The sequence below is a fragment of the Neopsephotus bourkii genome, unplaced genomic scaffold (genome assembly GCF_033783945.1).
Source record: "Neopsephotus bourkii isolate Nb327-2 ecotype Australia unplaced genomic scaffold, CSIRO-AGI_Nbou_v1 NB_1526, whole genome shotgun sequence".
Lineage (NCBI taxonomy): Eukaryota > Metazoa > Chordata > Aves > Psittaciformes > Psittacidae > Neopsephotus > Neopsephotus bourkii.
In genome coordinates this window covers 4,956,721-4,982,338 of record NW_026902002.1, presented here as the reverse complement: position 1 = coordinate 4,982,338, position 25,618 = coordinate 4,956,721, and the positions used below count along the sequence as shown (strand labels likewise).

Below are 25,618 nucleotides of genomic sequence, written 5' to 3'. Positions count from 1 at the left end.
ACATGCAGGTTTATTAGAAGGAGGATAGGGATTAAGATGCTTCTCTTCCTTTAATAGCACAGGAAATCTGATGACTGGCAGGATGCATTAGTCTGGTTTTGTAGTCCCTAAAGCAATGAGGTCAACCCAGCTGTCACCAGGTGGTATACACACATCACATGCAGCATCTTGCTTGTCTGGTCATAACTGCCGCCCTGGTCCCCAGCATAGCTAGACTCTATGGAGCAGGCTGAAGTGTGAGTGTGCACCACCACAGTCCAGTGGTCAGCATCTCTGGGAGTCTTTGGCTCTCTTCCCCAATTGCCCACTTCTTCACCTCTATGTTTCTATTATTATTACTATACAACATTATTCTTCCTTCCTTACAAAGTAAGGTAAGTGTTGTATGGGGAAATACTCTTTAGAGGTTTAAATCAAGAATGACTCCACTGATTTTAATTAAGTTGGTTCAGTTTGTTTCCAGCTGAAGTTGTCATCTATTTGTTGAGATGGCCTTAGGTATAGCTGTTGATAGAAGTATTTATGTTAGTAGTGGGATGGGTAAAATCACATTTTAGAGCATGAGCTTCTTTTCTGCTTGTCTCCCTTCCTGTGAAGTCAAATTGTTACCAGTGACTCAGATAAATGTAAGGAAGAGCCTATGCAAAGTTATTCCTTCCCATGGCCTAGCCAAAGTGTTTTTCTAAAATCCTTTGCCAGCTGAGGTACAGTACTCCCAATGTGACAGGAGATTGTAAAAGTCACCTGCACAGCTCAGCCCTCTGGATATAAAACTCTGTGTAGGTACACAGCCAGCTTGTTTTTCTAGGAATATGAACAGGAGTCAAGAGGGCATAGAAAATGGAGAATTACATCCTCTGCTTAAATTCCTCTACTCTCTCTGCAAGATTGTCCTGGGTTCAGCAGTAAAAGTCATTTTTCTCCTGCTTAGTAGCTGGTGCAGTGATGTGTTTTTGACTTTCAGCCTAGGAACAGTGATGATAACAGCGATGTTTTTAGTTGCTCTTCAGTAATATTTAGTCTGACCAAGGACTTTCTGAGTCTCATGCTCTGCCAGGGAGGAGGGGAAGCCAGAAGGAAGCAGAGACAGGACACCTGAGCCAAACTGACCAAAGAGGTATTCCATACCACAGCATGTCATGCCCAGGATATAAACTGGGGGCAGTTAACCGGAAGGGCTAGATCACTGCTCGGATCAGCACGCGGTTGTATTCTCTTCCCTTGTTATTTCCCTTATCATTATTATTATTGGTGGCAGCAGTAGTGGTCTGTGTTATCTGGACTGTTCTTATCTCAACCCGTGGGGTTACATTCTTTAGATTTTCCTCCCCATCTCTCTGGGAGCTGCGGGGAGGAAGCAGGGGAGTGAGCAAGAGGTTAAGTGGTTCTGGGTTTGCCATCTGGCAAAGATTATGAAAAAGTCCTTTGTGCAAGTGGATACTTGCTTTGACTCTTGTCAGAAATTCACATTTTAATATTAGTTTCTTTCTATTTTGTTTGGGTTCTCTTTTTTATTCTGGTGGTAAAAACTTAATGAAAGTTAGCCTGACAGGAAACTCTGGAATCCAAGCTGTGGGTGGTTTGCTGCCACCGAAGTCCTTTGGGCCTTAAAGTTCATTCTTATCACTGCTATTTAATGTAACAGCATCATCAGATTCCTTTCCAGCACTGCTTTTCACACATGATTGACAGATATAACAAGCAGGTAGACAAGAAACTTGTTGCAAGACAATGGATGTGCACATTAGAAGCTTTCTGAAATGCAGAATGTTACTAAAGGCCATAATCTGATATCAGCGATGGAGTTGGCTGAAGTTACTCAGTGCACTTCAGTTCTAATACTTTTTTTTAATTTTTATTTTATTTTGTTACTCACCTCTTGCAATAGATCACTACCCACGTACTCAAGGTATTTCTTGCATACCAGAAGCCCTCAGGACACAGGAACCAATCAAAGATATTGATATTCTTGCCTCAACATTAAGGCAGGGAAAGAACTGACAGGAATTTTGAGTTCCCTGTGCATAGAGGAGCTGGTTACCATTTCCATATGGCTTTCAGACTGTCTTTACACACTTGAGGAACACCCTGCAGTGCCTGAGGCATGATTTGCTCCAAACAGTTTTTGATTCCCAACAATATAATTTGTTGGAAACACTCTGCTTTTGTTGGAAGCACTGACAGACAGTCTGGGAGCTACTGAAATATGTCCCTAACATCTTGAACAGAGTTTAAATGACAGAACTCAAGGTTGTCATGGCCAATGATTAGACAAAGTGCCCCATGACCATCATAGAATCATAAGATAAATCATCCTTGCAACAGGTCCCAGATCAGGTATACACTTATGCTTTCAGTCACTTAATGTCTGTTTGGGTTTTGTTTCTTTTTTTTTCAATTGCACATTTGGAATTGCATATTGGACATTTAGAAGTCCCACTTCAAGGCCAAGCTGGAGTCCCAGTATCCCAGCCTTGCACAAGCAGTGTTATACTTCTGGATTTCACCAAAATGAACAGCTGCTGCTCATGTTCCTCAGCTGGTAGTCCATGAAATACTGTGTGATGGTTCCTGGGGAGACGGGGGGAGATCCTTAAGTCTAAAGAGGCGATGATCCATATGATCTGCTCTTAGCTCATGCTCAATATGCTTCGCGCCTGCCTATGTTCTTGGACTCTGCACAGGAGCGTGATGTCAGCTCCAGTGCAGTGTTGCAAACAGCTTTATCCCTGCCTGAAAGAGGAAAGAAACATGGTGGTCTAGATTTGAAGGATTTTTAGGGCTTAGCTTGACATTTCTAATTTTGGCCTGCCTCTTGCCCTTACTAGTAGCTAATCAGCTCTTAAGCACACAAAGCATACATAAACATGAGCACTGTATCCCTCAGGAGTAGCCCCATGAATTAATGGAACAAAAATGATTTATAAACATCTCAACCTCAACCTTCATTTGCTATGTGTGGAAGATGTATACATACTGGGTTGAATGCCTCTGTACCACAAAGTCCAGGCACTTGTTGTTAAAGATTCTGCTACATTATTGGTGATGTTAGTACATACTCCCCATAAACAACCAGTGAAAAGATTAGACTGAGACCTGCAGGCTGCAAACAGAAAAAGCTTGTAAAATTTGGCATAATCCTGTGGACTTCTGGCCAGCATATGTGTTGGTCATCATGGTGTGTTCAGAGACACCAGCAGCTATAAATCTTCCCATTCCTCTATTGTGAGATTTTATCATTTCTGTCACAGCGTCTGCTGTGCTACTGCACTGAAAGCTCACAGGGTGGCTCCCCCTTCCCAAAAGCTTCCCCCTGAATGGGGAAGGGCATAACAGGAGACCACAAGCTCTCTGCTCTGTGCAAGGAGCAAGGGTGTGAAACCAGGAGCTGCCATTTGCTGTCAATTTTATTTATTTTTGTAGCACAGCATTTAAAAGAGGTATTTGACTATGACGCACTTCACTCATGAGGAAGGACCAACATACACCTTTTTTCATAACTTTTACAATTAAAGCCTGTTTTAAAGAACTTTAAAGAGGATTAAATTAGAGACACTTCTTAGTATGAAATGGTGCAGCTTCTCAGTGACTGATGGAAACAAATCTGTTTCCGTCATTTACAGATGAAGCCAAGCAGCAGGACCACACAAAACCAGCATGAGAAAAAAACAAAACAGAGAATTTTCAAATTTAATTATATAATTTATGAAAAGAGAACTGCTCATTTTGGGGACTGTAATAAGAATTTGCATATTCTGTTTGTAAACAGTCCTCTGGGCACCTTATCTCTGTTTACAAATGATAGTTTCCTACTATTTGTTGTATTTGTTGAACAAAACATAAACATAGGTTAGAAGGCATCAAGACTCTAACACTGCTTGTGTTATTTTTCTTTCTTTCTCCTCCTCCTTGTTTCCTTTGTTTGGGGGTTTTGACCTCCTAATGTTTTTGCTCCTTGACCCAGAATATCAAGAAACAAATCAGATTTCCACAGGGGAAAGGTGCTTGTTAAAACTGGTTTTGGTTTTCAGTGCAGCAGCAGCAGAAGGTTAGAGCATTTTTGACACAAATAACCTCAGTCTTTAACCTGCAGCACTGCTTTACATAACATTCAATAGCCTTGTCAACACAACAGGAAAAAAAATTCTTAGATTTTTCTTCTTTGGGGCAAATAAAAAAGCACTTGTCAAGGAAAAGTATTTTTGTATCAGAGGCTTTCTTTTTCTTTTTCATCTCTTTTAGTTCATTTACTGTAGGAAGATGCTTCGTTCTAAGTCTTGGAGTTTGAAAACAGAGGCTTTTTGTAGTTATGTGTTTTGGGGTTTTTTTTTTGTTTGTTTTTTGTTGTGTTTTTTTTTTTTTTTAAGTGGATTATCATTAGAGTCGTAGAGTCATAGAGTGGTTTGGGTTGGAAGGGACCTTCAAGATCATCTACTTCCAATCTCCTGCTGTGGACAGGGACACCTTCCACTAGACCAGGTTATAAACATAGAATAGTTAGGGTTGGACAGGACCTTAAGATCATTTAGTTCCAGCCCCCTCCTGCCATGGACAGGGACACCTCACAGTAAACCATCTCACCCAAGGCTCTGTCCAACCTGGCCTTGAGCACCGTTGGAAAAGAGTTTCTGGGGGACACTTGTAATACATATGAGTCTTGTTGGTACCCCTGTTGAAGATGCATGAATCTCATGAATAGTGATCATCACCTTTTGGCATCTGTCATAATAACTCTTTACATCAAAATAGACAGAAGTTGCTCTTGGAGCAACCTGGAATCTGGGACTGGGAAATGCTAACGCTGTGCTGAGTCTGGGGGTTATTTCTTGCTGTCACACATTCATTATGTGGCCTTGGGCAGGTCATTTGAGAACAGTGAAAAGCCAGGGAATTTCACAGGTTTATAAATCAGCAGAGAGGCTGTGCTGATCAGTTAGTGTTTCCAGCTCCTGCAGGATTTCCCTGATTGAATTTCTGTTTAAGCTTAGCTATGTCTTTAAGTAAGAATCGTGTAAACCTGTCTTAACTTTAACATGCCCAGTAACACTGCAGCTCTTGGTAATCATTCCCTTGGTTAATTATTATTCATATCAAAGAAACCATGCTGTTCTTGAGGAAGCACAAAGCCTGGATTACATATTTATTTTCCCTCTATATTATCATTAAATAAAGAATACAGTAGAGGAAACAGGATTTAATTTCTGACTCACAGTTGCCTCTATCTCAGCAGTACATAGGTACCTGAAGTAGTAGGATGTGAGAGTCCAGATCCCAATGCAGCTTAATTGGGTACACAGATTATTAATTCAGGCATGGATCTAGATTGAGGCAGTTTAGTTTATGCACCCTGAGTGATAAATCAGATTGAAGCTGTGATGAACCACTGGCACTGACCAGGTTGTTGCTTCTGTGTCCAAGCAGCCAAGGCACCACTTCACAATTCCTGTTAGTGAATGCCATGATCAGAAGGCAGGACTCTTTGGCCAGAGCAAGGTTTTAGGTAGGTTTAAAGGTTTTCTTACAGAGATCTGGAAGCCCTGTGGAATAATAATGCTGTACTGACTCTCAGACCAGGCTTCTAATGGTTGACAAGGTCCAGCACCTAGCTTTTAGGCGCTGAACTCTCATTTAGCCCATGCAAGAAAAACTCTTGTAAAGGCATAGTCACAACAGAGATACTGCAATATGATCAGATAAACAGTATTGTGACAGACTGATTGTCTTCACAGTTTGAGTAGGATTAAGGTGCCTAAGCATAAGCATCTAGGGAACCCCACCAGGTCTCTAATTGCTGTTTAAAAGGGTGTTTCTATTTGTGCAGCACAGCTGACAATACTGCTTAGAAGTCTCAGACCTCCAAGGGTATTAGAAATGGCACTAGATTCCCTTATAGGAATATATCAGTCACAGCACCACGATGGAAGAAAATGTAAATCTACTTGGAAAGTATAGTTCACAAACCTCAGTGATCCATTAAAGCATCTGCTTCATAAAGCTATGCTCCTTAAGTCCAAACTAATCCACTCTAACCTTAGGCAATTTAAGACAGAGTTAAAAACTTGTGTACCATGAATTCCTTCTGTAGTCAGTAAAGAGAGGTATATTTAAGAGTTTATCTAAAATCTAGCAGATTCTGCATGGGATTATTCCATGGTTTGACAGCTATCTAATTGTTGTCCAGGAACTTTCTTCCTGCATGCTTATTTTGATCTACATGGAGCAGATTTTTGTTTGTGGCAGCAGTTTCCTGCAAATAGAAGGTCAGGATAAGTCTGGGCTTGTGGATGAGACCCAGCTTGTGAGTAACTCCCATGCAGTTAGTGGAGCTACATCTGCCTTTGAAAATGTGTCAGAATAGAAGCAGGTTCCTTCCCCCATTGTGTTCAGAGAAACAACCTGAGTATCAGATATGATCCAGAATTTGTCTACATGAAAGTGTCTGCTGCAGCTAATGAAATGTACACTCTACTTAAGTCTTGTTGTATGGATCATATCTATCTTGATTCTAAACAGCGTTGTTAGTGAAAGGGAGAAGGCAACGGAGAAGAGGAAATTTTGTACTGTGTGAAATAACGTTTTAATGAGAAGTTTGCTATTCAGCTAAGACCTGAAATCTAAATTTCAGAAAGATGAGGAGCGTGGATTCAGGTGGGCAGAAGCTGCATACTGCGAGGGCTTGAATTCTAGATGGATGAACTGATATGGACATTTGAAAATGACAGCTTACGGAGCATTAGACTCAAGTGGCAGGAGGAATGACCCAGCTAGGGGAATATCCATAGTTTGTTGCCATGCTTTTTTTTTTATGATATGAATGCTTCTCACTGTATTTATGAAATAAATAAATACAGCACATTGCTGTAACCAAGGGCCTTTTCTGGTATATATCAGGGACGTGCTATCTTCTTTTTGAATAGCAATGATTTTCACTGCTGAGAGATTCATGTAAGAGAATCTCATAATCCTAAAGGAGAATTGGTTTTTCAGCAGAATTAAAACATAGTGAATGAACTATTACATTGTTTTTGTTGACTTAGCAGCTTCAATACATTGACAAAGTTTGATATAGAAAGATCCAAAGTGTGTCTGAAAGTCCTGGACATTGTCACTTCTATTTTAATTAGAAAGGTGTCATTTATGCCCTTGAAGAATTACTGAAATTGGTCTGACATATATACCACTTCTTAATACTATTATATTGTGTCTTACTACTGATCACTTTAAAATGCAGAGAATGGTCATAGGTCATCACGGTTTTTCCTCTGGAAATGCCCAGATGGTCCCACCTCCAGTTTCAGTTGATAGTATTTTAATAACTGGATCTTGAGTAATTGCAAATTTCCTCTATTTGTGTTAAACTGACAATACCATGCTCTGCTGATAGATACATAAATAAAGAGCCAGTGAACTGATGCTGAAGACTGTAGCACTGCTTAAGATCTTGGTAGGTACAGTAAGTAGTTCTTATTAGTTACTTCACATAGCTCTTCAGCACAGCTGTACATCAGCTTCCCACCAGCAATCAGTCTCTAGTCCTCAGCTTTGTCTGGAGACTTTCCTGCCCTTTGTTAGTGCCAAAAAAATGTTGGTTTTGTTCTGCACCATTGTGCTTTCTGCCATGCAGTGGCACTTCTGCCTCAAAGAAACATTTCTCAATCATTTGAGTTGCTTAGGGTTTCTGTGTTCTTTTTTTGTTGTTGTTGTTTTGTTTTGTTTTGTTTTTTTCCATTTTTTCCCCCATTATTTCCATTCTTTGCTTTCCAATATGGGCTTGACTTGGGACAAGACATTTGAATATTTCTGCCGACACAAAAAAATCAGATTGAGGATTTCATAATTGAAACTGAAGTGTAATGTTAGGGAAAAAAAAAAAAAGAAAAAAAGAAGAGGTGAGAGAGTTGAGCTATTCAAGTATGAGTGAAAGGATAGAAGTGAAAAGATCGGACTTGTGAGCATTTTCAGATCAGCCAGAAACTTTTCTTTAAAGGAGATGGAATGAAAACAGAGGGGATACTCAACATTAAAGAATTTGGAGAATAGATCCTTAACCTGCATTATCACTACTTTGGAAAGTGATGTTGTACAACTCTGGGCAAGCTGTTCCTTCTTTCTTCTGTCTCTTTCTTTCATTTTGTTTGCCCTGTTTTGTTGGTTTTTTTTTTTTTCTCTGTGTTTTGTGATGTTTTACAGGAGATTTACGAAAGTAGAGCTTTCTATAGTGTGGCTATAACAACTGCTAAATACATTTTCCAATCAAAAACAAGCCAAGGATCTATGGTGTCAGAGTCTCAGAGACACAGATTTAACTTCATGGCTCTGAAGTTCCACCATCAAAAGATGACAGAATGAGCTGTAATGCTCTATCAGCTGTTTCCAGCATACATATAGAATAGGATATAAAGTATGTGTTTCTGAATTAAGTTTCAGATGTAGCTTTAACTCTCAGGCTGCCCAGTGAAGTGGTTTGAGTCGCTATCTTTGGGGGTATTTAGAAGACATGAAGGTGTGGCACTTAGGGACATGGTTTGGTGGCTCACCTGCCAGTGTAGGTTTACAGCCATAATCGATGTTAAGGGTCTTTTCCAACCTAAATCATTCCATGATTAATCACAGATTATTTTCAGGTCTAGAAAAGATATTTAATACAATGAATAACCATTTGACCAATATTAATCTACATGATGATGATGTCTTGTGTTCCAGGAATGTTACTAGGGCCAGAATCTAACACTGTTTATAGAAAGTTGAAATAATATGGGTTATATTCATCCTGCAGACATGAATCAGGATAGCCTCTTCAGAGAACATAGTATCAAATGAAAACCTTGAAATGTTGTTCTGAATTGAAATCCAAACAATTTTGCAATGTAAAAAAATGTTTAAGCTGCTTTTCTCTTCCTCAATTTTTCCATACAAAGCCTGCACTTTTCAAACAACAAAAATATTTATTCAAAAGTTAACGTAGGTATTAGGTAAAATCATTGCTCATCAAGTAAACTTCCCACTTCTTTCCAGTTGCAGATCTCCTGGCTTCCTTCTTCCTCCCTAGTTCCATATATGTAGTCATTTGCATAGAGTATGCATGATACAAAGGGCTCATGTCATCAGCACAACTGTTTAGGGTTGCACTTCAATCATTCTGTTCCTTGTCAACATTATCATTTTTTATTAAAATCAAAAGTATTAACAGAAAGTGGTTTCCCACACACACTCAAGTAAACAAAAGACAACTTAACTTCTATTTATTCTTTCTTCCTGGAGTTAAGCCTTAGGTTCAAGCAAGTGGCATTTTTTATATTTGGAGAGAATCAACCTTTGCAAGCAGTGGTTCAAGGCAGGCAGCGGGGGGGATAAGGGCATTAAAAAGGAAGAGCTGATTTTCATCCTTGGCTGTAATGGTACGAGGCTACCATTTACCCTCACTGTGTCTCAGTTTTCAGAACTAAAAATTTTAGTAAGAAGTTGTGATCAGCTCAATTCCTTCAGTCATAACCTCTTTCTTCCTCACTCTTTCTTATAAATGATCTGGGTTAAAAGAGATAAGGCAGAACCTTTCTGCTTTGCACTTTTAGGACAAGAGAAGACTTCAACCAGTGTCCATGGGACCCATTTGTGGTGGGTTGGTGGGCTCAAGTGTGCCTGTCTCCTGCTGTGATAAACACACTGATCATTTACATGCAAGCACCAGTCTGGTTCTCATTTAAAATCCTTTGAAAATGTTTCTAAGTTTCATTGGCTGTAAAACTGAAACTCTCTTCTGTCACTGCCCCTTCTGCCTCTAGCTGGCTGGTAGACTACTAATTACTTGTCTTTACCCATGACATGAGCTATGCCAGCAATAACATAAATACACAATATTTAAATCTCGTTTGCATTAAGCTAACAGCAAAGTGCTGACAACATTAAGAAGGGAGAGAAACAGAGAAAGAAAACTTAAAAAATAAAATCTTCCAACAGAATGCAATTAGCCTGCTGCTCACCTTCTCCTGTAGGGACTGCCAGAAGAAAACTTCTGTGTAATCATGGCATGATGAACTCTTTTTTCCTTCTTCCGTGACATAAATGAAGATCCTGGTAATACTCAACTGTTGAGTGGATTTAAAAAAACTCCAACAAAACCTGGCCTGCAGATCACTGGAAACTGGCAGAGTATTCCAAGAGAATATCACAGTAGGTTTGTGCTAATTCTGTATTTGCCCCTTAATGTTTGCTGTTGGGGGAGGATACTGGGGTAGATACACTGCTAGGCTGACATTGCCCAGTTGTTGCTATGTTCCTGTGGATTAGGAGGGCTTTCCTTGGAAGGGAAGGAACACACTGATTTAGCTTTTCATGAGTGTCTGCATATCCAGGCAGTAGCTGGCTGCAGGACTAAGCCCATATGAGTTATCATTTCTAATAGAAGTGACTCATTATGCTTAGCTGCCAAGTAAATGGTTCTGAAGGATTAAAATTCCATCTTTCCTATCCAGTGATGTGGAAGGGATGCCAAATATGGATACATATTCTCTTTTTAGTTCAAAGGTTGAGACTGCAGAAAGGCAGCTGAAGTAAGCCAAGCAGCTCTTTAAAGGCTGTCTTTACACTGAGGAATCATTTGGACATATGAATCAATATTTGTTATTCCACTGTTTTTAAAACCTTCTGACTTTTTAAAAGTGTAAAAATTCAAAACAACTGAAAAAGGAAATACACCAAAATAAACTCAAGTTTTATTGGGTTTTGCATGACATTATTTCCCAGGTCCAGGTGAAGACACATAACAGAAAGGTTGTCCATTTCCCTAAGGGCCTACAATGTAAATATAAAAAAAAGACATTATAAACAAATGCAACAATAGGAAAACACTGAGGAAAAAGCATGACAGAATTAAATACTGGGTTCAGGAACTTAGCACTGCAACAACCTCACACCCCCCTGTATATTTTATTATTTCGCAAAGCATTTTACTATAAAAATGTACACACACAGAGGAAAAGTAATTATCAAGATCCTTTTTTATAATAAACCTGTCATGTATTAACTCACAAAACCTCAGAAATCTCAGCTGCCTCCAGTATTGAGGAGCTTATGAAGATGAGCAAACAACCTAGCTTATTTTGCCTTCATTTCAGCTTGCACCAGTGGCCTGTTCCAGATAATTCTAGTATTTGCCTCTTGGTCAAAGTGTATGTTGTCTGTCACTTGCTACGCTATATGTCTGTGCAGCACATAGGATGCCTTTGTCCCAGTCCTTTGCTGTCACTGGAATGCTAGTATTAAAAATAATATATCAAATTGTGAATAACCAGTAGCAAAACTAAGACAGAACTTTTATAAACCACAATACCAGTTTCTAGGCTACTGATACGAAACTGGATTTTGACAGACAGAAATCAAAATAATGCTATTATGCCATCAGTTTCAACAAAGCTGCACCAGTTTACATTCATAGTATATAAGTTTACTCATTTATAATGTTGTGAGCACACAGCTTTTGCAACTATGATTTTTTTTTCCTCATTTTTCTCCTCCAAAAATGGAAACAAACTTACTGTCTACCAAGAGGAGATCTAACATATTAAATTAGATCATGGACCAACTGTATTAGATCAACATCTGTGCTCCCAGAAAAGGCTTGCTTACTGTCAACAATATAAGCTGACAGCTTTAGGATCAATCAATATTTTAAAACTTTCTTTTCTCTCATTCCTATTCCCTTTATCATTCCTTGAAGGAGCTTTGCAAAGTTTATTTGTTTGTTCCTACTTCAGAATTTCTCGCACTAATACTTCCATAAGAAATAGATTTGCCTCAAGTAGCTTACATTAATCTGGGATACAATAATGAATACATATTTGGAATAAATAATGCAGAATGTCTAAGTCTGATAATTATACTAATGATGACTGACATTCTCCTAGTACCTTCCAACCCCAAATCCCAAGGCACTTTATTGAACAAGTACAGATCTGGGGGTTGGGGAATGAGATGGGGAAAGATCCCTAGCTACAGTAAACTGCCAAAGCTTCTCTGATATTGGTTGGGCATCTTTACCATGCAACAAGTCTGTTCTTTTTTACACAACCCACACTATTAGCTATAAAATAGGGTGCTTCTATTATAAAATATTTTTTATGTTGGTAGCTTACTGGGTAAAGATATGTAAAAGGCTGATACTTAGGAGAATTAGGAGTGAAGTAGGAGGCTACACCACCTCTTGGAGCAGTTTATGCTTCACTGATGCCCATTTCCTGCAAGGAGAGGCAGGTAGGTGACTAAATCAGCCAAAGGAAGGCAACAGCTGTTGCTGAGGCATACGATAGTGCCCCATTGCATTCATACCACTTTGTTTCCATGCTGTAGAATAGGTGTGGCCAACAAATAGCAGATGTCTTAAATGAAGACCAGCAAATAACATGCTGCTAAGGGTTGGGTAGACATGATAGCATACTTCTGAAAATGCCCACCAGCTCTGTCATGTTAATGAAGAAGTGTTGCACCTTTCAGCCTTGTAGTTGTGGGTTGTTTTGTTGTTTTGTTGTTTTGTTGGTTTTTTTTTCACAAACAGGGAGCAGTTCCTGGCATTGATGTCCATGGTCATGGGAGGCAGGATTCAAACCAGGGGCTTTTCTAATCAGCTTCCCCTGGACTTGATGTTCTCTAAATCCAAACTGTAGGTGAGGGATAAATGGGTGAAGGAGTTGCCAACTGAAGGATGACCCAAAGGTTGCAATTTCATAAAAGCCAGCATTGAAGGAAGCTGCTGGCTTTGGTCAGTATGCTTAGCAAGATTTGGAGAACATTTCCAAAAGCAGTGGTCCATCTTTCTGCCACAGCGTTACTGAGCTCTGACAAAGAAAAAGCTACTTCTTTTTTTTTTTTTTTTTTTTTCCTTTGACAAACAACTTTCTCCAGGCCACTTTGACCCAAAATTCACTTCCCATGGAGAATTCAGGGTACCAGACCTGTGTGGTCCCCTCTTGACGAAAAGATCCTTTACTGTTGGTTGTTGTTTGATTGTTGTTTTGTTGTTTTTTTCTGCTGACAGCAGGATGTAAATGTATTCTATATAAAGCTGGAAGGTCTTACAGTAGCTAGCAGTTGGAGTAATATCTGGACATCACTTTCACAAGTGGCCTGTGCAACACTGTAAATTTTGTGGACCTTCTACAAGTACCATGGAACAGATTGTGCCTTAGGTGTCAGGGACATGAGAACCATTTTAGAAGTCTGCTTTGTCCCCAGTTAGATTCTAATGGAAGTAGAAAAGCTCCCAGATGTAACAGGGATAACTCTGAACCCGTGTGCTCTGGAGCAGATGTACAAAAAAGGAGCGCAGCAGGGACTTCTTCACAGAGGTGCACAGATTTATCTACAGGGTCAGAGTCTTTGATGAGCCATATACATCTTCCTTTTCATAAATGCTTCAGTGGGACTATTCACATGAGGAAAGATAATACAAAGATTTGCCTATAAAAGCATGGCAGACAGAAACACAATGTGCAGCTGGAGAGTGATAAGGGAAATTGATTTCTTTTTCCTTTTCCTTTTCACTTTATTTCTCCTGGGTGGCAGCAGCAGTTCTGTTCATCAGTTACATTGCCTCCTTCTCCTATACAGGAGCAAATTTTCCAACAAGCTCAAGCCCACTACATGTAGATATATTAAATAATCCGCCTCTTAAAAAAAAAAAACAACAAACAGACTTTTCACAAAAATCTGCTTTATGTTCTTCAAGTTACTGAATATTTTCCATTTTTCTTTATACTCTTCACAAAGCCATAGGACTAAGAACATTGCTCTGTTGTGCAACTGTCCTAATCAGCAGGTCATTTGGAGAGATACATGTCACCTAAACAAGGCTTTTATGTGCTACATATAGTATTAAACATTTAACCACCCATAAGATTTCTGTGCAGTCTCTGCTTGTGTTTAGGTTGCAGATGAGGCAATGTCAACACAAGCATGATAAATTGGAGGTTTCTTCTGCAGACTGCTTGCACACACACAAGCAAACACTTCATTAGCAAGACGATAAACAAAACAAAACAAAACCCACAGCAGTCCCCACAAATGTGTCAGTAAACTGCTTCAGGGTAAGAAAAACCCTCTGCATTAACTTCAGCATATCAGGGAGACTGGGAAGATGCTGCCTGGCTGGAAGAGTCTCCTGGCCTGCACGTTGCCTCTGTGAGAGGAGGCTGAAGATTAGAAATCCTCCCCTCCCACAAAGGGCCAGTCTTGCTGGTCTCTGCCTGTCTGCAGCTGGGCTCCTGCAGCTGTCAAGAATTTGGTACTTTGCCTGAAAGCTCATCCTGTGAAATTACTCAAGAAAAAGCAGCTGGAGTTAATGCATTCTGGCACATGAGGAATGCTTGTGTCCCCCTCCAATTTAAAGGCAAATTCTGAAATTCTGCTGCAGGGACCAATGCCCTTTAGGGAGAAGGGAAACGTTTGGGTTCTCTCGGGTGTAAGAAAGTGTTGCAAATAATAGTCTCAATGCTGTTTATCTTTCTGCAACCAATTTGGAGAAAACTGCTTAAGAAATACACACAGTTCCATTAGGAAGTATGTTTTTCCCTGTGATTTTTCTTCTAAGTTTTTATAATTTCTAACATTTCCAATTTCTAATTAGAAACGTTATGATTCAGAGAAAACTCCAGGAACAAACTTGCCAACAAAGTTTTCAAGCTGACAAGCAGGTATTCTTTATTGCGGCGCCAGGAGACACGGGAGATAGCTCCTCCTAACGTGTGTCCCTGTATTGCTAAGCAAGCCATCCTTATGTAGTCCCTGGGCATACATACATATTCATGAGGCTACATATGGATTACATCATTTTCCAGAGAGTTCCCTGCATGCATACAGAATTGTGGTGGTGGTCTCTGATGGTCGTTTACTTCTTCCAACAATCTTCATCACTGCTGGCAGCCTTTGAAGCACGCACAGTAGATGCTCATACCAGTTTAATTGGTTCATTAGCACCAGAGACATAATAATCCTCCTATCCTCCTACTTATCAGTTGGTTTAACTGTAGCCCATCCTGGACACCTGCAGTTCCCAGATACTCCTTATCCCTATGTCCTGTTCTTTTGGACTGTTTTTCTTAAAACTATGCCAACTATAATGATTTATCTTGTGAGAATTCTCAGTATGTTCTCTAGCTGTACTCTTTTTTTTTTTTCTCTGTGTACCATGCACCTCAGTAATTTTCCATTGCTACTGTTACAAAGCCATCAAACTTAACATTACTTAAAACTGATTCTAAAGGTTTTTATATATTCCATTTTGTGATTTTGTACCCCCTTGTTTCAGTTAACTTATTCAGTATTTTACACTCCTCCCACAATTTTTGCTATTGAGCACAACAGAAAGTGATACCTATGGGATTCATAGAATCATAGAATGGTTTGTGTTGGGAGGGACCTTAAAGATCATTTAGTTCCAATTTCCTGCCATAGGCAGGGACACCTATTAGATCAGGTTGCTCAAAGTGCCATCCAACCTGGCCTTGAACACTTCCAGGGACACCCACGACTTCTCTGGGTAACTTGTTCCACAGCCTAAGCACCCTCACAGTAAAGAGCTTCTTCCTAGTATTTAATCTAAATCTAACCTTTCTAGTTCAACTGTTTTCATTTTGTTTCCTTCACTTATATATTTATTCAGCTGCTTTAACTTTGTAAAAGGTAAATCAAAGGCATCTTCTCTTTCTGCCAAGATGGTCTGAGATGTATCTTGATTTTTTTTTACTATTTTCTTTTTTTACATGAGCTTTGTCTGACAGTGTAACTCTACTGATTTCAAACATTATAATCTAAAGGAGATGAAATACAAGAAAAGATATTAAAAAAACAGTTATGAGGCTCATTCATAAAGTAGAATTCATAGCCTGAAAGTGGTGGAGCAGGTATTTAAAAAAAAAAAGGAAATTCAAGCTATGTGAGATAAAAATAACACAATATTGGTAAGTTGGAAGTGTATTTCTGGAAGCATTGAGCCTGGACTGTTTGATGAATGATTTTCTCTGTGACTTATCAGATATCTGTTTCATATGCTAACTTCAGAAAGTGTGATGTTCACATTCTCTAGAATCAAGGAAGTCTAGGCTGTCTTCACTCATCACTTGCTGCTTCAAATTATTTGATTACAGGAACTCAGTGAAACTAAAAATATGGTGCATTTCTTCCTAAAAAAATTTTCTTGATAAGAACTTGAATACATTCACCATCACTAACAAGTTTAAATGTTTTATGTTACATGTTATTTCTGAATCAATATAGCAAGATAAGAAAACTGCCTTTTCTGGAAGGCCATCAACATATGCATTTGTTGGTTGTTGGTTTTTTTTGTTTGTTTGTTTTTTTACAGAAGCTTTTTTTCTCCCACACACTGCAAGCTGGCTCTTTAAATTGGTTTTTAAATTGGTAAAGACTTACGGATGTGATTTTAGTAGTAGCTCTGGTACAGTTATCTGCTTGTATCAGCCCAATACCTAGTGAGTATTGGGGTTTATATTTTTTGTTCCTCATGGTGCTTGCATGTTTCTTAGCATATTGTCCTGGTATTTATGCATCTCTGAGTGAGTTTGTTGTGGAATGAAATAAGTAACATTTGAAATATACTAGTTTACAGAAAACTTGGGCTAAAACCATAGGTTTTACATAGGTTAAAACTTTCATAGACAGCGAGAAATCTTTTATAATTATTTTTAATGTAGCTAGTACTTAAATATTTTGTGTAGTATTGTTTCTTTTAAACAAGGCACTGAAATAAAAGGCACAGTTCCAGAAAAATGTATGTTGGACTTGTAAAACAACCCTGCAAAATTATGGTTGAATTGTTAGTCTTGATAGGTATGTTTCAGACATACTTGTGCCTCTTAGGTATTTTTCTATATGGACGTTATTTATATGGATATTTTTATTATGTATATTATTTTAAACACTTCCTCTGTATTTTTAACCTTCTTCAGATTCTTTGAAGGTTTTTTTTTTTTAATGTACTATAGGATCCTACATTTGTGGTACTGTCCCTTCAGACTGTCCTCAACTGGAGCATTTTCTTTCTTTTTCCACTTCCTTTTGCCTCTGTCTTTAATTCAGTCTCAAAAGTTTAGTTTTTTTACTGCTCAAGTGTCTTCTTATCTCTTTGTATTTTATTTTTAATTTTATATATTTATAGTCCTGTGTCATGGATGTGACTCAGGTAATGAATAGCTGAAAATCGAAGTTCATAGTTATAAATTTTCTTACATTTCAGGTAGTTTTGCTTTTTTTATTCTTGTCTCCTAAATAGGATCAAGTATGACTGCAAAGTGTCTCATTTTTCTTTCCCATAAAAATATTTGGGAGGGTCACAAGGGCTTCTCAGAGGTTAATAAATTACATAACTCGAATGAGTAGCAAAAATCAAAGCAGCGATCACTTCAAAAGTGTCTACAGCTGTAACCCCATACTGGAGATGTTCAGAACTTTGTACCACTTAGTTTCTTGTTTACTGTATAATTTATACAAAATCAAATTATTTTCAGGCATATAATTAGTCTCTGCATGTGAAAAAACAACTGTTTATTCAATTACATGTTTTAAAATGCCACCAAGACTCACTGTTGTCTGAGAACTAATTCTATTCATGGAATTTTGACTCTTTCTGACTCTGAATGCTGTTAGCGTATTTACATCATAAATAAAGAATTGTAAAATGAGGCTTTAGACAGAGCTATCTACGCGAAATGAATCGATTGCACAATGTTTTATGTTCCCTTTGTGAGTAACATTTGTGTCATTCTTTTTCAATTTTTGTCAAGTATTACATTTTGTGTTTGCATTTCGCATGATGTTGGATGTTCACACCATTGTACTCTTCTTACCACTTCTCTCCCAAAATTATGGTGGGATTTTTACAGTGATTTATTTAGCAGTTCACTGGAATCTGACTCTTCAATTTTATCACTTCCTTTTCTTTCAGTTTTGTAAACTTAGTATTGCCTGAATATAGAGAAGGGTTTTGGCATTTAACATACAGATAACTGTGCTTAAAATACCATTACTGTTGTAACAAACCAATAAACCCTGAAGAACTTGTTTGAAGGGCTGAAATTATATCCTTAATTTACATGCTTTTCCTTCTCCTTGTTAAGAACAGTGGTGATGAAGTGTCATCCTTAACTTTGAATTGCCCAACATCTGTCGGCTTGTAGCACAGCCCAATCCTAAAATTATTTAAATGTAGTTTAGTGCATCTGAATATTAAATGGTACCCTGAGGATTCAATCCAACAGCCAGGACTATAGTAGTTACAAGGTTATAATTTCTCTTGTGCTCAATTCGTGTTCAAACATCTATCTAACCAGTTCAGTCAAAAAAAAAACATAAAAGGGAGGAGGGGGGAAGGGAATCCAGATTCTATTTGTGGAAATATAATGGAGGTAGGGTTACCAATCTGTTTCTTTCTTTAAACTTTCACGTTAATTCCTCAGAGCAAGGATACTTTAAATTTCTAACAGCACTTCATGCCAGGTTTGCAAATTGCAGGGATTTCATCTGTTCTTAGGTTTGTTTCAGTTTTCCTTACAAAATGAACAGCAAAAACATGTGCATATATAATGTATACATAGCATGTCAGCTGAGGAACCCTGGAAGCTGAAATCCATTTCTATCAGAAGAAAAAAATAGAAATAATTTGAGAAGAAACCCATTACAAATCATCTAAGCTGGTAAAGGGTGGCAGGCTACCTCTGTGTAAAAAGCTGCCATTCTCAAGTGCTGCCATGACTTTGTATGGTGTTTACACAAGTTTAAATGGTGATAAATTCAGTAACTCTGTTTTAAATGGACAGATTGGTTTGCTAAAATTTGGATTAAGTTAATATTAAAAAATTGGGGGGTTGAGAATGTAGGGTTTAGTTCATTTTCTAGGACTAACAGAGATCTTTTTTCAGAAGAACCCATACAGCTTATTTAGGTGCCTTTAAATAAAATGTAAGTAAACTCTGAAAAAAACTTTGTTTTGTTTTACGCTTAAATTTCACATTTATGACACTATGTAAGATGATGATGATGATGATGACTATTATTATTATTTTAAATAGTGATTTAGAATCATAGATGCTTTGAAAAGATTTAGTTTTCCATTCTTGAGTATTACTTTATTTCCTTTAAAAGACGCATAAATTTCTTAGAACACTTCAAGTGTTTGGGCTTAGTTAAAAAACGAATGCTGATACAATGTTGCAAGCCATACAATAATTGGAGTTTTTCATTGCAAGTTTTGCTTCAGTTGAATGCTTTTTCCTTCTTGTTCAGCAGGCAATGTCAGCTGGCTTCATCCCAGGGCAACTTCTACTTCTGTCAAGAGGAAGAATTTGCTTTGCTGAGGCAAATAAGAAATAAGAGCAATCACATTCTTTTTTTTTTTTTTTCACATTCTTGGCACTTATTCATGTCTCTTTCTCCTAATTTTTCATCTTTCATATGTGGCCCAGAGCAGAATCTCATCTATTTACAATAATAGGAAAAATATTGAAAAATAGTAGATCCTTTCCAAGCTCCATTAGCTAAGGAATATGATGCATGTTGATGGAAGGTGCTGACAGTCTCTCGTAACTTGGGTCTGGAGAATGGTTCCATAACCATTGTCAGCTTCATTGCTCAAAGCTCACCCTTAATGCTGCCATTTAAGAAGGCCACATGAGGGATATCATCCTTTGACTGAGCTAACTTTGGCATGAAACTTGCAAGGAGCTTGATTTCATACCTCTTCTGCTGATTTCTTTTTTGAGTGATGACAGTTTCTTTACAGGCAGAAAGTGCCTCAGGAGCCCCAAGTTGTCTTTAGGATTCTTTGATGTTTCTCTAACAGCAAGGACATACAAGCAAATCATAGCTTTTGTCAAATAACACCTGCAGTCTTGAATCATCACTGGTATACTCTCTACAGATGCATTTGGCTCACTCCATATTGCTTTGTTAGACTCAGTTTTTTTACAGTTAGTTCTTTGGCTGGTCGTGAGGAACCTCTTTGTGAGACCCAGCTGATTGCTGGTTTTGTCTGAGGCTGTTTTACTTCATGTAAACGTGTGCTTGGATGAAAAATGTAACTTACTTTTGACATGAAGTGCAAAAGCTGCAAGTGAAACATTTGCCTAGAATTCTATAAGGGCAAACCAGTGAGGATTAGAAAGACACGCAAGTACCTACACAAAACCAAGTATAAAAATAACCTCTGTTTTCCAACATATCTTTGTCCAGAGGAAACAGAGAAACAGACTTTAACAATAGTGGTTTTATCCTAGTTACTGCTTTCCAGTGTGCAAATGATGTGTGTAGCATATTTGTCAAAACATCAAGGAAGCACATCCAGGCAGTTGCTGAACACCTGCAAATCCCACTACGCAGCTGCCAAACTGTAGTTTAGCTCCTTGAAATGGTTGACTACTGTGAGTAGTAACAAAAGCAATAACAAAAACAATTAAGTCACAACTACCTTATCATATCTATTTTGAGGAGATAGGTTATATGTCAGAAAAATCAAACTTCATGTCTTTACTGGAAATAAAATCAGGCTACTTAACTGTTGCATACCAGTGACTATTCTGGTTGCTAACCAAAGCCTACGTAAATTTTCTGGTTTGGTTTTTTTTTTTTTTTTGTGTTTTTGTTGTTGTTGTTGTTGTTTGTTTGTTTTTAGATTCATGGAACTGTCAGTGTTGTAGTCTCAAAAGCAGTTGTGCTGAGTTATAAGATCCTGACAGAAACTCTAGTAAGTACTTTTTTTAAAGGACTCAGAAGGATCATGCACAACTGTTGAACGAAAAGTAGGAAAAGCACTGAAAAAATTAATTGCCATACTTGATGCCAACAGGGGACTGTAATCAATGTTGACTCTGAATACCTGGATCCTAAATTTAGACCACTGCATTGCAGGAGATTAGCAAGTAGACACCAAATTGAGGTAATGAGTTTATGGTTTAAAAAAAATTAATTAAACTTCCCTTCTTTCAAGAAGTTGTACGAGGGCCTTGAGGAACTTGGTCAAAGGCAAGCTGTGCGTAGACTCTTACGGCTTCAGTAAAGTCCTCTATTTGCTCTGGTATTTTACAGACAGGTATGTATTTGCAATATTTTGTAGCCTGTCTGCAGTGAGCTGCTCTTTCTTCAAGACTAAGTAGAAAAAATTTACTTACAGGCTTTCAGTTCTAATTCATTAAAATATTTTATTTACAGAGAAGGAGGCTGCTTGATTCTTCCATAACTACTTTATTTATAAATATGTTGACCAGCCAACAGGTTACATTCACTTCAGGTCTCATTCATTTGCACTTTAAGTAAATACCATGCTGTTTTAGCCATTTTTGTCTTTTGAGATGTAAGTGGTGATTTTGGAAAAAAACCAGACATTTGGGCCTCTGGTTACTTTGCAATTCTTTTGCTTTTTGTTCACCCAGAAAGTCTGACATAGAATCACCTGTATGGGATGCTTTTTTGGACTTCTGTGGGGCAAACAAGGACTGTATGAGTCATCTTTTAGCTTCATTCATTAAGTTCTCCAAAGAATTGTAAGGTTATAATGGTTTTGCACGACTCTTCATGTGATTTCCTATAATATTTATTCTACTAATTTTAAGACTGCATTACATAGAACAAAACCCACTGCATTGGTTATTTTGTTGATGGATGCTGTGGACCTGCTGGGAACTTGGAGAACAGAATTGATCTTTTGACTGTCTTTCCCTTTGTATCTTCCTTTAAGACTGACCTCATGAAGTAGACAACTTCAGTACCAGTGCATGAGCCTTAAATAGATAGAATCATGTTTTCTAACATTTTGTTTGAACTGCCATCATGTCCTTGTCTCATTTGTTGGTGTTTTGGTTGCTTTCTCTTGTTTTTAACTAGTTTCAGACTCTAGATTACAGGTTCGAAGCATATGCCACATGTTTGTGTTCAATATACAGCATATGTGCATGCACACACACAAACACAGCATAAGTTCGTGTGACAGTTATGCTGTTCTGATCATTACCATGGGGACACAGCAGTTTCCCATGGCTTCTCTGTATGGAGTGTTTGGATACAGCAATCTGGCAGTTTAGTAGCTCTGTAGCAGCAGAGTTTTTTGCCATGCCAGGTATTTTGTCATATTTCTCTGGAGCAGGGCATTGGGTTTGGACTTGTGAAATACATGGAAGTCAGCATCATCTCTGCCTACATGTTGACTCCCCTGGAGAAGTCATGCCCATGAGTAAGGTTTGTGTGTAAGAAAACACTTTATTCCAAACCTGTGTGCTTTCCATAGGTGGTGGCTGAGGGAAGCTTGTTTTATATCCTGGAAGTTTAGACTGTACGAAAACAAGGAAAAGACTAAGGGCAGTAGTAGAAAACAGAATGCATTCAGTTATTAAAAAACTATGGGCATCATGGGCAGTGTTTTTTCCTTTTAAAAGTGAGGTTAAGGTTATGCAACTAAATTTCATATATGCTTTAGGAAAATACGAATGTTGATATTCATAAGAGGTTATTTATTTGATGAGCCAGATCTTCTTGTTCTTTCTCAATTCCTTTCTTAGACCTCCAGTATGTCACAAAGCTGAAGCATTTCTTAAACAAGATATTAACCATTTAAAGGCTAAAAAGCATTCTTTTCCTAAAGACAAACTATTCAGAGCTAGTATAAGGACTTGTCTAGGATAAATAAGTTCAAGAAAATAACGTTAGTTTCAATTACCTAAAGGCTGGTAAATATTATTACCGCCTAATTTGATCTCTGGTTTAGTGCATTCTGTGTATTTGTACCCTATAACTTCTTTTTGAGTTATGACATGTATTTGAGACGGCTTTTAGCCGTGATTCAACAGTTGCAAATAATGAAGACTCTACCACATCTATTAACAGAATCTACTAATGGCTAATCACTTTACTATTAACAGTGTGTTTTGCAACTTTATCGTGACAAATTTTTGGAATTGTCCTTTTTTGGGGGGTCTGTTTTAAGTTTCCAGCTGTTGACTCTGTATCTTAAAAATTGACCTGCCATTTGTGGCCAAGTTGCTTTACAACACTATACTGGTTAAATGATATTGAGAGGCTTTCTTTCCTTCTTGTCCTGTAACAGCTCTTAGAGCCTTTCTGTGGTTCTATGTCAGCTTTGAGACCCAGAGTGGTTCCACAATAGACAGAGGCAGGACCAGAGACCCTTCTGCTTCACAGTGTACTTGATGTCAATCCATTTATCTTCGTATCATGCTGTGGAGCTGTTTGGTTTTTGTTTTTCTTCTCCAAACTAGTCTTTTCTTCACTCGGATAGCTAGTTGCCTCTAGAATTCTGATTAAAGTGTTGTACAATTTTGGGGTTCACCCAGATGCTTTAACACGTCATGTGAAAAATATGTTTTTGAAGAAGCAAAAAAAATTGTGATGACAGTTCCTCTCTCCCTAAATGTAAAATGAGAATTAGTGGAATTAATGAGACACTAAAGTTTCTGCATATATACTATGTTATCCCAAGGATTTGTAACTCTCTTCCTCTCTTTTGCGCATCTCACGAAAAGTAAACTTTTTTAAAGATATGATTTTTTTTAAACTATCATTATCCAAACATCACCTTAGAGTAAGCTGACCCAGTGGTTCTGTGCATTTAAAACTATTAAATCTCTGCTAACATGTCTGTTAGAAATGAATGAAATAATGATATGGACAAAGCTAAACTAAAGCAAAAAATTAATTAGATTTCATTTTCTGTTGTGGTGGATTCCTGGAGCTTTGCAGGCACTGACCAAAGATACATTTGCTTTTTTCACGTAGGATAATTGGATTACTAGGTAGTATGAGTCTTTAGTCTTTGCTAGATAGAGATAAATGCTTGCTAAATACACTGAGCAAATGAGTAGCTTAAGAAAAGGAGTGAAAAAAAATGTGTTAGTGAATATAGAGGCTTTAGCAATACATCTTCTGGTGATGGAGAGCAAAAAGCTGTTCTGTTGTCACTTGGCTAGTTAAACATATGTGACAACAGGGATAGCTGCTTCTCTGCGCACTTTAATAATGTCTCCTTGTATGCCCTGAATTTCAAAAAGGGGTGTCTCCTTTGCATGTTTGCATAAGTGTCTTTGCTTTTCAGGGCATCTGAAAATATTTGGAAAATTTTCTGAGTAACTCAGAAATATAGATTGGAAAACTTCAGGTGTTGCTAGTCATTTCTGGGGTTGAAAATGGCTATCATATTTGCATCTTGTGATCAGGAATGAAAGTACACAATTTTGGAGTTGGGGGGGGGGGCTTGTGTTTGTTATATTTTTTAAGGTATTGGAACATAAAAAGAAATGTGACAGAAGTAAAATGAACAATTCTGGTAACTCATCCTACCAATCACCACCCTAAAAAAAAAAAAAATGCCACTCATCTGGGACTAGTCATAGACCTGCACTCAAGCAAGAAGTGAGCATCAGATAAAGAAAAGATTATGAGCTGCAGTGTTTGGTGGGGGAAAAGAAATACATTTGTGGTTATGTTAATTTGACACTGGAAGCAATTTTCTGTGGAAGACCTTTCCTCCCAACCTGCAATTTATGGCCTGCTTGAATACTGAGGCAGAACCTGTTCTCTTTTGAATACCTGAGAAGCATAGAAGAATGCACTGTTGTAATTAACAGCTGTAGGAAATCTGACTGCCTCTGCAGAACTCCAGGGCTGTCCTATGTAACCAGAGAGGGAGACTCAAAGAGACAGGATGTGACCAGCTTCTGTCCACCTTCCCTCAAAAGCCATCTGAGCTGAGTGTTTAACTCATCTGTGGTGCTTGGAAAATCTGGCCTTTCAAGAAGCAGTTCCTGAGGACTATGCAAACAGCTTGAATGCCAGTAAGTTGGCACACAACCTCCAGGAGCACTGTAATACTGATGTCCTGTCATGAAGACAACTCTGGGCTGTGAATGAGCTCAAAGGGTGGATGATGTTCTGGGAAGGAAGATTGCCATCAATTATAAAACAACAGATACTTGTCAAATTCACTTGTTAAAGCTTGTTTCAATAGACACCCTGAATTTGCTTCATTTTAGGAAAGTCAGCAATAAAGAGCTGACACCCGGACCAGACACTAGAGAATGCATCTCCAATTTCTGTGACATTTTGTGGATGTAGAATTCTGGGACGCATGCAAATATATTCTAAATTGTTTCATACATACCAGAGAGGTCAATCTTCTTTACTTGCTGTTTCGTGAGGAAGTGATTTATGCTGGGCACTTCTGTATAATAATAAAACATTTCCAAAGTTTATGGTCAATAAATTTGTATAATAAAGAATGCATCCCAATGCTATTATAGTTCATACCTCAACTTCAATAACTTCACAGGCTAAGATAATGTAAGTTTTGGTCATGCTTTTCTTGTTTTCAAAGAGCAAAGACTGAAATTTCTTGCAATCTGGTGCATGTTAAGGTTAGTGTCTCCTTCAACTAGTGATTTCTGCTGGAGTCAAAACTGTGAATTCAATTTTGATTTTTTATGAGTCTTTTCAAAATTGAGTGGTCTGAGACTGGGTGGCTAATATTTGTATGTTGTGGTGGAATTTTTTGTTTTCTTTTTCTGGGCACTTCTGAATACATCTGTATTTTTTTATTTATTTATGTGAAATA

The 25,618-nt window shown here is 38.0% G+C and overlaps 1 long non-coding RNA gene across 2 annotated transcripts in view; it reads left to right on the top strand.

The window, feature by feature from the left end:
• The window catches only part of LOC133221332 (uncharacterized), a 36,042-nt gene extending 11,039 nt beyond the window's left edge, over positions 1 to 25,003 (top strand). Inside the window, exons 2-5 of one of the 2 annotated variants that reach the window (XR_009727975.1) lie at positions 58 to 236; positions 10,069 to 10,170; positions 12,551 to 12,659; positions 24,286 to 25,003. This is a non-coding gene — a long non-coding RNA (uncharacterized LOC133221332). Of the gene's footprint in view, positions 1 to 57; positions 237 to 10,068; positions 10,171 to 12,550; positions 12,820 to 24,285 lie in introns of those variants that run through there. The other variant, XR_009727974.1, reaches the window with a different exon arrangement.
• The last annotated feature ends 615 nt before the right edge of the window (positions 25,004 to 25,618 follow it).